An 18036-nucleotide genomic window follows, 5' to 3' on the forward strand; every position below is an offset into this window, starting at 1 on the left:
TGGAGTCTGACCCTACAACACCTTATCAACGTTTCACGGAGAAATCATGGCATGTATGTTGTGAAATGCACTTAATTTTTAATTTTTTTTTTTTGCAAATATGGTTTCCCTTCCAAGACACACAAACTAGTCCACTCTATGAACCACTGCCCTGCAAAATTTCATTTAAAAATAATGAAGCAGCTGTGACTTAGAGGAGCTCCAAAAGCATAACTCTTACATCACAAGATCGAAACTCATTTTTTGTAGCAGAGAGCCTCTGGGTACTGCTAACCAGCTTCCACTTTCCACCCCTGTGGTGAGTGAAGTGCTCCCTGTGTAAGTTTCCCCGCCTCACTGGGATATCATGAAACTGAATTATTGCTTGTAAAGCTCTTTGGGTTCCTTACATGAAAGGCACTATCAAAGGGCATGGTCATATTTTCTTTCTAATACAGGGGTGAGTTCTTGACACACACAGAGCCAAGTACTCCTTTCATTTACACTCATGCAGTTGCACTGAACCAAACTGACGTGCTCCAGTGTAACTGAGTGAGATGAGAATTTGTCTCCAAGTTCCAGCCCCTCATAAATCTGTATGACCCATTTATAAATCCCTGAAAATGGATGGATAATGGGAAAGACTGAAACTTTTCTTGTTCTCTAGTGACAAATCACAGTTTTTAAAGTATGGCATACATCAGGTACATTTCCCTTCTTATGCTTTGTGACAGACCCAGACCAGTGGGGTACAGGAGTCTGGTAGAGGGCAAATATACTGGTCACTGGATGAGTAGTTTTCTGTTCCCTGAGTGACCAGAGCAGGGGCTGTACTAGAGTAATCAGGAACCTGCTAGAACCAGTTAAGGCAGGCAGGCTAATTAGGACACCTGGAACCAATTAAGAAGAAGCTTCTAGAATCAATTAAGGCAGGCTAATCAGGGCACCTGGGTTTTAAAAAGGTGCTCACTTCAGTTTGTGGTGAGAGTGTGAGGAGCTGGGAGCAAGAGGCGCAAGGAGCTGAGAGTGAGAGGGTGTGCTGCTGGAGGACTGAGGAGCACAAGCGTTATCAGACACCAGGAGGAAGGTCCTGTGGTGAGAATAAGGAAGGTGTTTGGAGGAGGCCATGGGGAAGTAGCCCAGGGAGTTGTAGCTGTCATGCAGCTGTTACAGGAGGTACTATAGACAGCTGCAGTCCACAGGGCCCTGGGCTGGAACCCGGAGTAGAGGGTGGGCCTGGGTTCCCCCCAAACCTCCCAACTGACCTGGACTGTGGGTTCTTCCAGAGGGGCAGGTCTCTGGGCTGTTCCCCAACCCACATGGTGAATCTCTGAGACAAGAAAATCCGCCAATAAGTGCAGGACCCACCAAGATAGAGGAGGAACTTTGTCACAGTTTCCATAAGGTGTTTGGCTCGGCAACATGTGATATTTTGATTAAAAATCTAGACTGATATAAAATGAGCATGGTATACATTAAATGGATTAAAAGCTGGCTCACTGGTAGGTCTCAAAATGTAACTGTAAATGGGGAATTATCATTGAGTTGATGTGTTTCTAGTTTCCTTCAGGGAATGGTTCTTGGTCCTACACTATTTAAGATGTTTAACAAAGACCTGGAAAGAAACAGAAAATCATCACTGATAAAGTTTACAGTTGACACAAAAATTGGGGGAAGAGGACAGGTCACTGATAAAGTGTGATCTGGATCGCTTGGTTAACTGGAAGGAAACAATATGCATTTTAATATGGGTAAATGTATACATCTAGGAACAAAGAATGTAGCCATATTTACAGGATGGGGGACTCTATCCTAGGAAGCAGTGACTCTGAAAATGATATTGGCATTCATCGTGGATCATCAGCTGAGTATGAGCTCCCAATGAAATGCTGGGGCCGAAAGGGCTAATGCAGTCTTGGAATGCGTAAACAGGGGAATCTTGAGTAGGAATAGAGAGGTTATTTTACCTCTGTATTTGACACTGATGCAACTGCTGCTGGAATACTGTGACTAGTTCTGTCGTCCACATGTCAAGAAGGATGTTGATAAATTAGAGAGGGTTCAGAGAAGAGCCATGAGAATGATTAAAGGATTAGAAAACATGCCTTATAGTGATTAGACTCAAAGATAGGGTGATCAGATGTCCTGATTTTATAGGGACAGTCTTGATTTTTGGCTCTTTATCTTATATAGGCTCCTAATACCATCCCCCCCACCTTGTCCCGATTTTTCATATTTGCTGTCTGGTCACCCTGCTCAAAGAGCTCAATCAATTTAGCTTAACACAGAGAAGGGTAAGGGGTGACTTGATTACAGTCATAAGTACCTACATGGGGAACAAATATTTGATGATGGGCTCTTCAATCTAGCAGATAACAGTGTAACATGATCCAGTGGCTAGAAATTGAAGCTAGACAAATTCAGACTGGAAATAAGGCAAAAAAATTTTAACACTGAGGGTAATTAACCCCGTTGGAACAACTTACCAAGGGTCATGGTGGATTCTGCATCACAGGCAAGATTTAAATCAAGTTTGGATTGTTTTTTTAAAGATATCCTCTAGGAATTATTTTGGGGAAGTTCTATGGCTTGTGTTATACAGGAGGTCAGACCAGATCTTCACAGTGGTCCCTTCTGGCCTTAAAAAGAACAGGAGTACTTGTGGCACTTTAGAGACTAACAAATTTATTTGAGCATAAGCTTTCGTGGGCTACAGCCCACTTCATCAGATGCATAGAATGGAACAAATAGTAAGAAATATATATTCATACAGAGAACATGAAAAGGTGGAAGTAGCCATACCAACGTAAGAGGCTAATTAATGAAGATGAGCTATTATCAGCAGGAGAAAAAAAACTTTTGTAGTGATAATCAAGATGGCCCATTTTAGACAGTTGACAAGAAGGTGTGAGGATACTTAACACGGGGCAATAGATTCAATATGTGTAATGACCCAGCCACTCCCAGTCTCTATTCAAACCCAAGTTAATGGTATCTAGTTTGCATATTAATTCAAGCTCAGCAGTTTCTCCTTGGAGTCTGTTTTTGACGCTTTTCTGTTGCAAAATTGCCACCTTTAAGTCTGTTATTGAGTGACCAGAGAGGTTGAAGTGTTCTCCTACTGGTTTTTGAATGTTATGATTCCTGATGTCAGATTTGTGTCCATTTATTCTTTTGCGTAGAGACTGTCCAGTTTGGCCAATGTACATGGCAGAGGGGCATTGCTGGCACATAATGGCATATATCACATTAGTAGATGTGCAGGTGAATGAGCCCCTGAGGCGGGGCTAATGTGATTAGGTCCTATGATGGTGTCATTTGAATAAATATGTGGTCAGAGTTGGCATTGGGCTTTGTTGCAAGGATAGGTTCCTGGGTTAGTGTTTTTGTTGTGTGGTTGCTGGTGAGTATTTGCTTCAGGTTGGGGGGCTGACTGTAAAAGAGGACGGTCTGTCTCCCAAGATCTGTGAGAGTGAGGGATCATCTTTCAGGATAGGTTGTATATCTTTGATGCGCTGGAGAGGTTTTAGTTGGGGGCTGAAGGTGACGGCTAGTGGCGTTCTGTTACTTTCTTTGTTGGGCCTGTCCTGTAGTAGGTGACTTCTGGGTACTCTTCTGGCTCTGTCCATTTGTTTTTTCACTTCAGCAGGTGGGTATTGTAGTTTTAAGAATGCTTGATAGAGATCTTGTAGGTGTTTGTCTCTGTCTGAGGGATTGGAGCAAATACGGTTGTCTCTTAGAGCTTGGCTGTAGACAATGGATCGTGTGGTGTGTCCTGGATGGAAGCTGGAGGCATGTAGGTAAGTATAGCAGTCAGTAGGTTTCTGGTATAGGGTGGTGGCTATGTGACCATCACTTATTAGCACAGTAGTGTCCAGGAAACGTGTGGATTGGTCTAGGCTGAGGTTGATGGTGGGATGGAAATTGTTGAAATCATGGTAGAATTCCTCAAGGGCTTCTTTTCCATGGGTCCAGATGATGAAGATGTCATCAATGTAGCGCAAGTAGAGTAGGGGCGTTAGGGGACAAGAGCTAAGGAAGCGTAGTTCTAAGTCAGCCATAAAAATGTTGGCATACTGTGGGGCCATGGGGGTACCCATAGCAGTGCCACTGACTTGAAGGTATATATTGTCCCCAAATGTGAAATAGTTGTGGGTGAGAACAAAGTCACAAAGTTCAGCCAACAGGTTTGCTGTGACATTATCGGGGATACTGTTCCTGATACCTTGTAGTCCATCTTTGTGTGGAATGTTGGTGTAGAGGGCTTCTACATCCATAGTGGCCAGGGTGGTGTTTTCTGGAAGATCACCGATGGATTGTAGTTTCCTCAGGAAGTCAGTGGTGTCTTGAAGATAGCTGGGAGTGCTGGTAGCGTAGGGCCTGAGGAGAGAGTCCACATAGCCAGACAATCCTCCTGTTAGGGTACCAATGCCTGTGATGATGGGGCATCCAGGGTTTCCAGGTTTATGGATCTTGGGTAGCAAATAGAATACCCCTGGTCGGGGTTTTAGGCATGTGTCTGTACAAATCTGTTCCTGTGCTTTTTCAAGGAGTTTCTTTAGCAGATGGTGCAGTTTCTTTTGGTAACCCTCAGTGTGATCAGAGGGTAATGGCCTGTAGAATGTGGAGTTAGAGAGCTGCCTAGCAGCCTCTCGTTCATATTCCAACCTATTCATGATGACGACAGCACCTCCTTTGTCAGCCTTTTTGATTATGATGTCAGAGTTGTTCCTGAGGCTGTTAATGGCGTCGTGTTCAGCATTTTCCACAATTTCAGCCTGTGCACGTTGATGGAAGCAATCAATGTAGAAGTCCAGTCTGTTGTTTTGGCCTTCAGGAAGAGTCCACGCAGAATCCTTCTGTTTGTAGTATTGGTGGGAAGGATTCTGTGGGTTAGTATGTTGTTCAGAGGTGTGTTGGAAATATTCTTTGAGTCGGAGACATCGAAAGTAGGATTCCAGGTCACCGCAGAACTGTATCATGTTCGTGGGCCTGGAGGGACAAAAGGAGAGGCCCCGAGATAGGACAGACTCTTCTGTCGGGCTAAGAGTATAGCTGGAAAGATTAACAATATTGTTGGGTGGGTTAAGAGAATTACTGTTGTGGCTCCTTATGGCATGTAGCAGTTTAGATAGTTTAGTGTCTTTTTCCTTTGTAGAGAAGCAAAGTTTGTATTGTAAATGGCTTGTCTAGTTTTTGTAAAGTCTATCCATGAGGAAGTTTGTGTGGAAGGTTGTTTTTTTATGAGAGTATCCAGTTTTGAGAGCTCATTCTTAATCTTTCCCTGTTTGCTGTATAGGATGTTGATCAGGTGGTTTCGCAGTTTATTTGAGTGTGTGTGCACAATCTCTCAGCATAGTCTGTGTGAGATGTAGATTGTAAGGGATTTTTTACCTGTAGTCCTTTTGGTATGATGTCCATCTGTTTGCATTTGGAAAGGAAGATGATGTCTGTCTGTTTCTGTACAATTTTTTTCATGAAGTTGATGGATTTCCACTCCATACGGCTAAATTCAATGCCTTGCATAATGACAGGTTTCAGAGTAGCAGCCGTGTTAGTCTGTATCCACAAAAAGAACAGGAGTACTTGTGGCACTTTAGAGACTAACAAATTTATTTGAGCATAAGCTTTTGTGAGCTACAGCCCACTTCATCAGATGCATAGAATGGAACATATAGTAAGAAATATATATACATACAGAGAACATGAAAAGGTGGAAGTAGCCATACCAACTGTAAGAGGCTAATTAATGAAGATGAGCTATTATCAGCAGGAGTAAAAAAAATTTTGTAGTGATAATCAAGATGGCCCATTTTAGACAGTTGACAAGAAGGTGTGAGGATACTTAACACGAGGAAATAGATTCAATATGTGTAATGACCCAGCCACTCCCAGTGCCTATTCAAACCCAAGTTAATGGTATCTAGTTTACATATTAATTCAAGCTCTCAGGCATAACAAATATAATATTCAGATGTCCTAGTCTGTGTAGTCCATATCAATCCATTTGTGCAAAGTTTCCTGCAGAGAGAGGAGGTTGACACTAGATCTTAGGATGGGACCTTGGCTACAATTTTATTATTATTATTTATTTATTATTTGTATTATGGTAATGTCTGGAGACCTCAGCTAAGATCAAGAGCCCATTGTTCTGGGAACTATACAAACACATGGTAAGAGACAGATCTTGTTCCAAAGAGATTAGAATCTAAAATCCCAATCCTGTAAACACTTACACACACGCTTATCTTTACTCCTGAGAGTAGCTCCATTTAAGTCAATGGTACAGCTCCCATATACAAAGTTACTCACATACTTATGTCTTTGTAGGATGAGGGCAAAAAAATAGACAAGACGGGATGGGAAAAGGTTGTAGTATTATCCTCATTTTACAGATGGGGAACTGAAGCAGAGAGACACTAAGGGCTGGTCCACGCTAAGCCCCCAGTTCGAACTAAGATACGCAACTTCAGCTACGTGAATAACGTAGCTGAAGTCGAAGTATCTTAGTTTGAACTTAAAGGTACTTACCGCGGGTCCACACGCGGCAGGCAGGCTCCCCCGTCGACTCCGCCTACTCCTCTCGCGGAGCAGGATTACCGGCGTCGACGGCGAGCACTTCCGGGATCAATTTATCGCATCTAGACAAGACATGATAAATCGATCCCAGAAGATTGATTGCTTGCCGCCGAACCAGCGGGTAAGTATAGACGTACCCTAAGGTTCCAGTCCTGCAAACAGTTATGCATGCTCTTAATATTAAGTGTGTGAGTAATTCCATTGAATCAATGGGGCCCTGGATTGAAATTCAAGAGATATGGGTTCAATACCTAACTCTGCTATACATTTTATGCATGACCTTGGACAAGTCATTTAAGTTCTGATCCTGCAAATATTTGATGCATGTTTATCTGAACGGTACCCATGTCCTTACAGTTTGACTGATTGGGCTGTTAGTGTAAGGACCATCCTTCCTCTCTAACCTCAACTATGGCCACACTACTCAGAGGCTGAATTTGAATTGGTCGTGTGTGCTAGCCCACCTGTATAATTACTATAGGTCACTGAAAATAATACATAATTGGAGATTTTGAAGAATGTACAGCAGGTCAGTTTCTGATGTATGTCAGTGTAACTCCTGAATAATTCTAAGGACATCAGAGGAGTTATTCTAGATTCACACTGGGTTAATCTGGATCAGAACCTGGCCCACTTTGTCTATGTCGCTCACTTGTATACGCTTTATAATACCCTTGCTAAATTCTATTTGCCAGGGTTGCATTTTTCTTTGCTAGCCAAGTAAAATATCATCACAGCAAGGGCAGGTGAGTTGCTTTTATGTCTAACTTTCAGGATGGCTTTTCCACAGTGCGTTAATTTCGTTTATTTTACCACACGTGGTCATTGGGTACCCATCCCCGTGGTATCTGGGCACTTTTACAAGGCTTAAGTTCAAGATCCAGAGGCTAACCACCCCCTGGGGGAAAAAGTCAGTGTTGTGCATCCCAGAGGAGGGGGCTGGCTCATCCTGCAGCGCATGAAGGGTTAACAGGTGGGTCAAGGAGAAGCCCCGTCCCGCTGGGCAGCGTCCTGGCGCAGCAGTGCAGAAGAGGCTCGGTGAGAAAAGAGGGTGTTGCCCTCCTCTGACAGCCTCCGCGAGTCTCCTGCGCTCTTCGGGGCTGCTGGGCTCGCCTTAAAATGAATCTCTTTGCAGGGCGCGGGGCAGCTTAGCGGGAGCGAGATGCCCGCTGGAGCTGGCCGGCTGCAGTCATGTTGCATTGGAATGAGGAAGTGGAGTGGAGAGGGGAGGGACCGAGAGCGGAGCTGCCTCCTGCCGCGGCTCTGCTGCGAGGAGGAGCCGCAGCACATGGAGCTGGAGAGGACTGGGAGAACTGTCTGCAGCCAGCCCCGGCCAGAGCAGGTACCGTACTGCCGAGCCGCAGCGCTCCAGGGGGGCGGCTGCTGAGTGTGGCAGGGCATGTCTCGTCTGGCATTGCCTTGCTGCTCGCCCTGTGCCGCCCTTTGCCTTTTCCTGGGCTGCGAGTAGCCTGGGTTGACACCTGTCTGAGCGCTTTGCTGTGCTGCCAACTTTTTTTTTTTTTTTTGGGAGGGGGTTAGGGGAGGAGAGGACAAAGTTTGCTGAGGAGAGGGGGCAAGTGGTGAGTGTGGATGGTGCGAATGGTGGGGAGCTAACTTTTCTGCTTAGGGCAGGAGGAGATCCCGGCTAATGTTTGTTAGGGGCCAGCGCTGATGTCCTATCCTGGTGGTCTTGCGTTCTGGGATCATAGGATGGTCACAAGCAGCGGACAAGGAGGAAATTTGTCATTTACAGCTGCCCAGATAAGGATGGGCTGTTTCTTTCGTAGTGCTTTAGCAATGCATGTTTGTTTGTTTGCACTATTGTTCTATATTTGCTCTGCTAAAAGCGGATCAGCTTTTTGGCCATGGATACCTCTTCAGAAACAGGTAGCTTTAGATGAGATCCCGAGGAGTCAGTGGGACTCCTCTATGTGTATAGTGTAAACTCCAGAGAAATACACAAGAAAACTTCAGACTAATACAAGGAAGGCTCGCTTGTTTTGTTTTATTTTAAAGAAATAGGGAACAGTGTGAGTTGAGTAATTTCAGGAAGTTGTGAAAGAAAACTGGGAGATTACAGAGGCTAAACAAGCTGGTTTTCTCTCTCTCTCTTTCTCTCTCTCATTTTTTAAATGAATGTTACCAATGTTCCTTCTTATCCTGACTACGCATGATAGTAGGAAATAAATGTATTGAAATGTAGGTTGCACAAAAGAGCCAAGATACTTTTGAATTATTCCCTAAAGTTTTTAGAAATAGGCAAAACCCGTGAGATATTTTAAAACAATTATTCGTTATTTTTAAAAAAACATCAGGAGGGTGAGGAAAGTAAGGGGGCAGTAAAAACATAATCCCCTCTCAGGAGCATGCTTCAGTGTCTCTGAATCACCACCAGCATCTAAGTTCATTCAAAGCCCAAGTTCAAGTAGGTTGCCCCTGTAAATTACAGAAAGAAGGCAGTGGGGGTTGCATAACCCACCAGGGACTTGTGAGATGAGCAGAATACATTTATTTGGAGATCTGGCTCTAAGGAAGGAACTATCTTCATTGTTTTCTTCATTGTGGCTTAGGCTCTTTCAGTTGAAGATTTGTTCTTTCTCACCACACAGCACAACTTGTTATTTCCATAAGTGACTGTTTTGCCCTGTAGTTTCTTTAAAAAAATTAGTATAGAAACAACTTCACACTTCAGATGTCATTTATAAGGAAGCTTCTAATTTTGTTTTTGTTTTTTTAATTTAAGAAATGTCTTACTTTTGGACAATGTTCTACAAAGTACATCAAGACTGTCCTGTATTGTACAAAGCATCCTCTTAGGCTTTTGAGAGTTAAGATCCATGATAGTATTGTGGTTATTTTCTGTTTACAGATAACTCTTAAAACTACTATCCTAATACAGTTTATAATCTCAAACCCTTAGTATGAAACCGGTGTTTTGTAGAATGTAACAGTTTTTAAGATGGCATGGTCTACTGATCAAGCAGAGCAAATAATTTGAGGGGAAAATAATGTAATTTTTTGGAAATGTATAAATGAGTGTGCTAGGTATTTACACACATTAATGGAACTGGAATTTTCAGAAGGGCAAGGGTAAAGATGGAGAACAGAAACAAGACTGAGGACTCTCCAATTCTGTTTTGTCCATAGGAAAGTTTTTAACATGTCAATAGTTGGATATTACATAGGTTGTATCCAGATGCATCCACTGTTTTACAATCCTAGGGAAAAACACCAAAAAGAGTAGCCTACAAGAGATTTTGTTTCATGTGTTCATGACTACTTTCCACCTTTGCAAGTTTTGTAACTATTGGTTCATTTTAAAAGTAAAAGAAAACTAAGGGCCAGATTCTGCAAGCTCCCACATACACATGCATTAACATCAATGGACTGCTCATGTGGATTGTAACTCATGCAGGATTACACCCTAAATAAATTGGACACAATAAACAATCATTAAAATATAAAGATGAAAAGTTAAACTATTACATTTAACTCCCACTCCCCCGCCCAAAACCTGTCCAAATAATCTAAAAGGTTTGGCTTGCATCAGTTAAAACAAGGAAATTACATGAGTTAGGTTGCCCTCAACTTCCCTCTTTAGGCCCTAGTATTTCAGGGATCTACTAATGTGAGGAGTTCATGAAGCACTTCTGCTGCATTGTCTAGACAAAATGTGAATTAAGGATGGAGTGGCAGTTTCAAATTGAAATTTCATTGCCTCTGTTGATTTTACAAGCCACTTGTAGTCTCACTTCTTTTTTTAAATTTTCGTTTTGTTTTTTTTATGTAGAAAAATTAAGAAAAAGATGGGAAAAAATCCATTACTACAGTATTGTAGATGAGCTTACTTTAGGCCTGGGATGCCTGCTCATGGGGCTGATATGGATTGCACCACAATGTGCAACACTTCTTGAAAAGTAGTTACTACTTTCATGTTGGAGCTACTTTTCGAATATAAATTGTCCATTTACATGATTTGTTTTGTTTTTAAATCATGAGTGTATGTCAAAAAGAGAAATATGTTCATTTAAGACCCATATCTATGTTCATAAAATTGGAAAGGGAAAAAACCCCATAACAACACTTGATCCTGCAGTGAGCACTTGAACTTTTAGTCTGAAGCAAACTTGAATGCCCAAGTGCTAAATCCCTATCCTCTCAAAGAGCTGCTCATGGACACAAGAAATTGGATGAAAACCCTGTGCACCCAGAGTCTCTGCTGGCATACTCTCCTTTTAGAAACCACAGTCCTCATTAGCAGAACTGGGTGGGGGAAGACTCGGCTAGCTTGTAGAGATCTATACTTCACTATGTATGCGATCCTTCCTTGTTCTAGTGATATCTAGTCCCAGAGATGGTGCCAGGTTTAAAAGTCTTGTAATAAATATTAACTTTTGGGCAGCTTGGAATTGTGTTAGCTTTTTATTGGTAACATTTAGTTAAATAGTGCTTTTCTACCAAGTGTTGTAAATGAAAATGTAAATATAAATATAAAATTATAATTAAAGTTAAAATTCAAAATCTAAGAACCCACTTTTTGAGTGAAATCCAGACTCTGTTGAAGTCATTGGGAGTTTGGCATTGTCTTTAATGAAGCCAGGATTTCACCTCTCATGCATTAATATCTGGAGTCAGGACCTATCTTGAATATTTTTCTTCCAGAGGAGCTGCTTTGGAGACACAGGCATAGTGTGAAATTTTGGAAACAGGGCACATTTACTTCAGAATTAACTGTTATCTGATGTTGAAGGGCACAGCACATGAATTACATGGTTTAAATGCTTGCTTGTTTCCACTATATGCTCATAATAACTGCAGAAACTTAAATGTTTTTCTTTGGTGCATTATTTATCCCATATAATGTTTTGCTGAGTGGCCGCATATCCTGAAGAACACTAAGTAAGTTAGGGTGACCAGATGTCCTGATTTTATAGGGACATTCCCGATATTTGGGGCTTTGTCTTATATAGGCGCCTATTACCCTCCACCCCCATCCCGATTTTTCACACTCGCTGTCTGGTCTCCCTAAAGTAAGTTGAAGCATTTTGTAGCATGTGCAGAAATTGCAGTGGAGCTAAAGACCTGTCATACATCTGATATAGCCTAGGTGGCATGTCAAATACCATTGCTAACTTTGGACACAGATTGGTGGAATGCTTAGTTGTGTAAGTGTGCGTATGATATTCATGCAACGTGCAGCATGATAACAAAATGCAGCAATCCCCATTCCAATATTAGTAAAGCAGTTTTTTATTCTGTTGTGGGCTTTAAAGACTAAAACCTGGTTCGCCCGTTACTTCCACCGAGTAGCTACACTAATGTCAAGTGTGAGAGGAGAATCAACCTGTGGTGTTTTAAAATAGTGGTAGAAGATTGTATCTATATTGCTCATCAAATAAATTGGATAACTTAAAAAATGATGCCACAAACCTTTCGAGATATATTTGTATTTGAACTGAGAGGTACTTCTTATACCAACTGTTTGCACATTCCAGAGGTAAGGAAAATGCTTTGAACAACACAAAGCACCGAATAAATTATATGTCCTATGTTGGCAGTTTGTGCTTGGAAACTTTTTTTAAAAATCCAGTAGGTGTTAAAGTCACTGATCCAGCCCAATCCTGTATCTCTTTGGTAGGCAAAACTTCCACTGAAGACTTCAGCGGGAGTCTCATATTTATAAGCACTACTGCACTGGGCTCAAGGGTTAATTTTATTGTCAGGTTTTCTTATTGTTCACCAATGTACTTGAATGCATTTTGAAGTAACAATTTTTCCTGCTACACAGTGTAGGAGAATTAAACAAAATTGAAAATAAATAGCAACGTGTTGGGCAGATTTTAATATTGGCAACTTTAGAAGATAAGTTAGCAGCAAGTGCTGATGTGCTGCTAATATTTTAAGGTGTTCCCACAAAATTTCCGTTCTTAGGCTGTGACAAAACCCTGTGTTCCAGGGAAGCATGTGATCATACAGAGGGAGGGTTGTGAATCTAATCATTTTCCATTGTATAATCTCCCCTTAAACGGGGAGGAGGCAACACCACTGGACAGCTAAACTAATATTAAGTGCATTTGCTGGAACTGTTTAGAAAAATATGGGGTATATGTTGTGTCACTTGAAATGTGGACAATGAATACACTTAAAAAACATAAAAAAATAAAAAAGGCTGCCTGGGTGTTTGATCCTCTGGGAAACATATTGAAAATCCCTGCCACTTGGTGAAGTAGCCCAAAGGCAAAAACACTTGCTCATCTCAAGTGTTTTTATGAGCCCCAAAGAATCATTTGCCTGTGGCAGGGAAGATTTAGCAGTATCCAGAAAGGTGTGTGAACCCTGTCAGAGGCAAGGAAATTACCCCAAAACCACCCTTCAGTTTGGTGGTGAATTTTAACAAGGGGATGCGCCAAGCCCCCTCCAGCACGTTATGAATAACTATACTGTCATATCTCCCTAGTGGCTATGCATCGGAAGTGATTACGGAGGGCAAATTGCCTTTACCAAGGTCAGTTTGACTTGCTCTCCTCAATCCTACATGTGTGAGTCATTATGATTTAAAGTCAGTAGGAGTTTTACATGTGGATTGGGCCCTAAATTTGGACAGAACTGAGAATTTTTGCAGAGAGAGGAATAGATTGTGGTGCATCTTAAAAAAACAGCAAAAAACAAACAAACAAACAAAAACCCCACAACACCCATAAACCACACCTTTTTCCCCTAAGCCATGCCCTCTTTTGTGCTCTGAGTGTTTCAACATGAAGAGGCTGTGGAATGGGTAGTGATTGATACGACTTTGAGCTGAGTAGACTGTAACCAAGTCAAATTATACCTGTTGAGTGCTAATCTAGGCCCCAAATCTGTAGATTGATGTATATTCTTAACTTTACTCAGAGAGTCGTCACATTGGGAAGTTGTGTGTGTTAGTGCAGGATTGGCGGCTTACCTTGTGAGTGTGCTTCAATACAACAGAATGCTTTTATATTGCATTTTTCCAAGAGGCATCACAGGGTGATTTAAATAAAATATAATCTAAAATATTAATGATTTTAAAAGCAATGGGAAGCATCTGTTCCTTTAGCTTAATAAGATATATTTTTAATAAAACATTTCTATTCCTCTGTTGATGTTTCATTAGCCTTCTCAGTAAAGGAGCCACTGACAGATTGTAACCATGAAACTGACTACGTACAGTAGACCAGACCCACAGTTAAAACAATAAAGTGACAGCCGTGTAAAACTGGAATAATCAATAGTGGATTGGGTCCAAAGTATTGCAAAACACAACGTAACCAAAAGAAAGAAATAGAGGGGGAAAAAATCTGTTAATTTATTTCAGTTATAGTAATTTTAGGAGTTATTTTTAACTGTATCTAGGAAAAAAATACACCCACATATAAGATACTGTTCCAAGCTAATAATGCCACTTTATAATCTTAAATTGTGAAGAGAAATTAGGAAGTAATTCCACAATCATGGGTATAGGTACTAAATCCCCTTGTCATTTGGACAAACCAAATTGACTGCTGATTCTTACTTCAATATATGTCCTGGGGTATTTGGCAATAAAAGTTCCATCAAATATAAAAATGTCTCTTTCTCTCAACTGTTTTGCTAGATTTGCTGTAATAAACGTCTCTGTGTTTTTAAAGTAATACATAAAAATTCAGTTCTGCATGGGATGTTCCCCCTGACTGAGAGGCAGCGTGCAAGAATGTCCTAGAGCAGAATTTGGCTCTTGGATAGTGTGCTTTGTTCTTAGGTAGAGTCAGTGCCTTAATTTACACTCGTGACTTTTTTAGTCGGTTTGTTTATTTGATGGAGTGTGAGTCTCTTCTGTATGATGGCGATTTTATTTGGCTTAATGAAGAAAGGAGTCAGAGTTCAATGAATTACTAAAGCATGGCCTCAATTAGGAAAATTGTCTCTTTATTTTTCTCATTGTGCAAAGCAATTTTTTTTTAATGAATCGGGTTGCAATCTAAAAATTTGGAAGATCCTTTTTAATTTTTGCTTTGGCTCAGGTATGGATATCTGAAAATTGCAAGGATTTGTATACAAAGTGAATAAAAAGGGAAGATATGTATTCCTTCCCTTCATAATATACTGCAATAGAGATACAACTGAAATCTAATAGAAAGCTAGTAAGATTATATACGGAATGTATATACTTTTTTAAAAACACCATTTGCAGTGCTCTTACAATAAATTCCAAAAGAACTGAGAATTATATAGGATGTTTGTTTCAACGTTTCTCAGACCCTTGCAATTGTTCACTAACATGGAAATTAATTTTACAAGTGCCATATATATAAATATTTTGAATCTGTGCTTTTAGCAGAGTTCTTTTCTTTTTTTTTTACTCATGTCTTGAATTACAGTGCTTCCCGCATTTTATAGACAGGGACTCTCAATCGAATCTTGACTGCACGTTTCTAATTGTTTTGTCAATTCCCATAGTTAAGCAGAATTTACACCTGCCAGGAGTAGAAAAATGACTGTATTAAATAAACTCCTCCCTAGACTTTTTGGAAAATGTTGAATGTAGCCTGGGTAGAAGAGAAATTGTGACGGTAAGTGGGAAGGATTGATCTTTGTTTTAAACTTCTTTTTATAAAGTCTCTTAATAGCAATGAAGGTATTTTTAATTGTTATTGGAAACATACCGAAATCCATAGTGTGATGCTCAATTTTCTGTCTTTAGAAGGGACTCTTTATTTTTCTTCTTAGTTACTATTTATATTGAGTAGTGTGATAGGGAGGAAATTAAAATAGAATTAAAATGGTTCCAAAGTAGCGTCATTCATAGAGATTGTGAAGTCTACTTTATTAAATACCAGTGATAAAGTTAATTATCAGCTGCTTGTTGAGATATTGAACACTTTTAATTAAAACTAGTTTACAGGTTTTAGCAATTTTCTACAAGTATTTCCACCACATCCTTCTCAGTTGATTCAGAATATGCTACATTTTACCCAACTTAATAACCTTCCTTCTTTTGCCTTCTTCCTCATTGACCCAATTTGGCAGTAAAGGGTCCTTTAAAACAAAATGACCTCATTTACAGTAGATGCATTAAAAAAAAAATAGAAAAAAATAGAAAGATAAATACTTTTACAGGGTTTTTCCTCTTTGTTAGTTCATCGTCTCTCCGTGGTCTTTGGTCCAAACCTCAGCTTTAGCAGATTTGAGGGAATTATCTCAGTAACATTCTGCAGTTTGAAGCCGTTTGATGCAGTTAAAGATACAGCTACGCTGCAGTTATGCAGATGCATGCAACAGTTGACTTTTTTCATTAATTGTGGACCCGTACATGCCACTCCTCGCTTAGTCATGCCATTAATATGCATACGCTTTCAAATACTTTGAACAGTGTATTCTTTGATGGTACCAGGTTTGCTGGGAAGCTATCTGGGTTGGCTTTATCGAGTTTGACCTCTCTCTCTGTATTGTTGAAGCTACGACTCACGTGAGATGCATTGCTTTGGCTATGTTTTTTTATGTTGTATCCTGTGTGATCAAGAGCCACTGAGACTTATATTTCAAAGACCACAAAAAAGGAGACTCACTATAATAACATCAGTAATCATTTAAAGCCAGTTCCTGCAATTCTAACTCAAATGAGTTCTGTTTACTGCTTGCGTAAATGTGGGTTGCAAAATCAGCCCTTACCCTGGATGGCTTTGTTGGGGAGGGTTATGGTTTTTTTAGAATAGACCTATTAGCCCATGATTATAGCAATGGAAGAGTCCCTGTTCAGCCATCATGTGTGCTGTATGCATTTTGGGTGGGATTTTCAAAAGTGCCTAAGGCAGTTAGAAGCACAAGACTAATTGTAAATGGGACTTGTTCTTCTGACTCCCTTAAACTCTTTAAAAGCTCTTACCCTTTAATTGTGCACATAATTTGAGAGAGCAGTATCACTGGCTATGTGGTTGTTTAGTTGTGCATCTCTGAGACCTTTCCACTTAGGTACTGGGGCTTAAAAATCCCACAAAATGGGTAGGAAACAAGTAGCGAGGAGTGTAATGTAATGTAAGTTACCTGGGCCCTATTCATACTTCACAAAATCAAATAAGAAGAACTATATAAACAGGGGGCCAGATTCTGATCTCAGGTGTGCTGGTGCAAATCCAAAGCAACTGCACTGAGGTCAGTAGTGTTACTCCAAATTTTCATCAGTGTATTTGAGATTAGGATCTAGCCTACAGTGTGTTAATATAAGCCTTGATCCTGCAAACATGTATGTACTTAACATGGGCACGAGTGTTGTCCCATTGAAGTCACTACCCAAGTGCTTATACCAAAGAATGTGGAAATGTAGCGGGATTGGGATAGTACGTTGGAGTCAATTAGGCAATAGGCCTTATCCTGCAGTCTCTTCACACTCTAAAATCCCATGGGTTTCAGTTGAAGTTTTGGTTGCGCAGGATGCAGGACTGAGCCCTCATGCTTGTACATCATGTTGAATGTATAAAGCATGTTATAAATGCAATACTTTAATGTATATAGTTTACCTTTAAATTTTCATTGAAAAATATGAGATGAAATAATACATCAACACTCCATTTGCAGAAAACAAATTTGGTGCATTTTGAAGGGCAACATCCTGAATTAGGAAAATTAACCTTATAGAGATGTTTTCCCCTAACAGCATCCTAAAGGATCCCATTAACTTATGGGCCCAAATTCCTCATTGATGTAACCCTACTGCAATGAATTGTAATTGACGTGAATACTTAATCTGGCCTGTTTTGACTGTTAGGTGGGGAACAAAATAGCTCAGAGTCTACAATGCACATATTGGACCAAATTCTCCAATCACTAACAGCAGTGCAACTCTGCTGAATTTGAATGGTGTAGCGTGGGAGTAACTGAGGGCAGAGCTTGTCCTACTCAACTTTTCTTCAGACTATGAAAGGTTAAGTGTTCCATATGAACACATTCAAAATTGTGCATGTATTATAAATTAAACATGATGTGGATGGCATACACGTGTGCATTTCCCATGAACACTGCATAGGCAGAGTTGAAGAGAGGAGTTGACAAGAGGAAAAGAAATCATGTGCATGTCTGCATACACAGGATTTGACTAGATGGCAACCTGTACAATTTCTGTGTGTGTGTGTGTGTGTGTGTATATAAATTAATTGTTTTCTTATTTAAAGCATCACTTTGTGTAAAACAGAACCAATACAGAACTTCCATTTTAGTGTGTGTTTCTCTAGGATTAATAATGTCACGACCCAAAGATTTACAACATTTTGCTTTCCAAAGCTTTATAATTAATTTTTGCAATCAAGTCTCTAGATTATTAAGAGGAAAATATATTGGTTTGAATTCAATTTCTAAGGAGATTTGAAGAACCGATATAATATTTTAAAGGGAGCTTTGTAGATATTTTCTGTAACGGCCCAAGCACTTAAATCCATATTTAGGCACCTAAATAAAAGAGGCCAGAATTTCCAGAGGTGCTGAGCA

This window comes from Terrapene carolina, unplaced genomic scaffold, assembly GCF_002925995.2.
Source record: "Terrapene carolina triunguis isolate 2854851 unplaced genomic scaffold, T_m_triunguis-2.0 Scaffold180, whole genome shotgun sequence".
NCBI classification, from domain to species: Eukaryota; Metazoa; Chordata; order Testudines; family Emydidae; genus Terrapene; species Terrapene triunguis.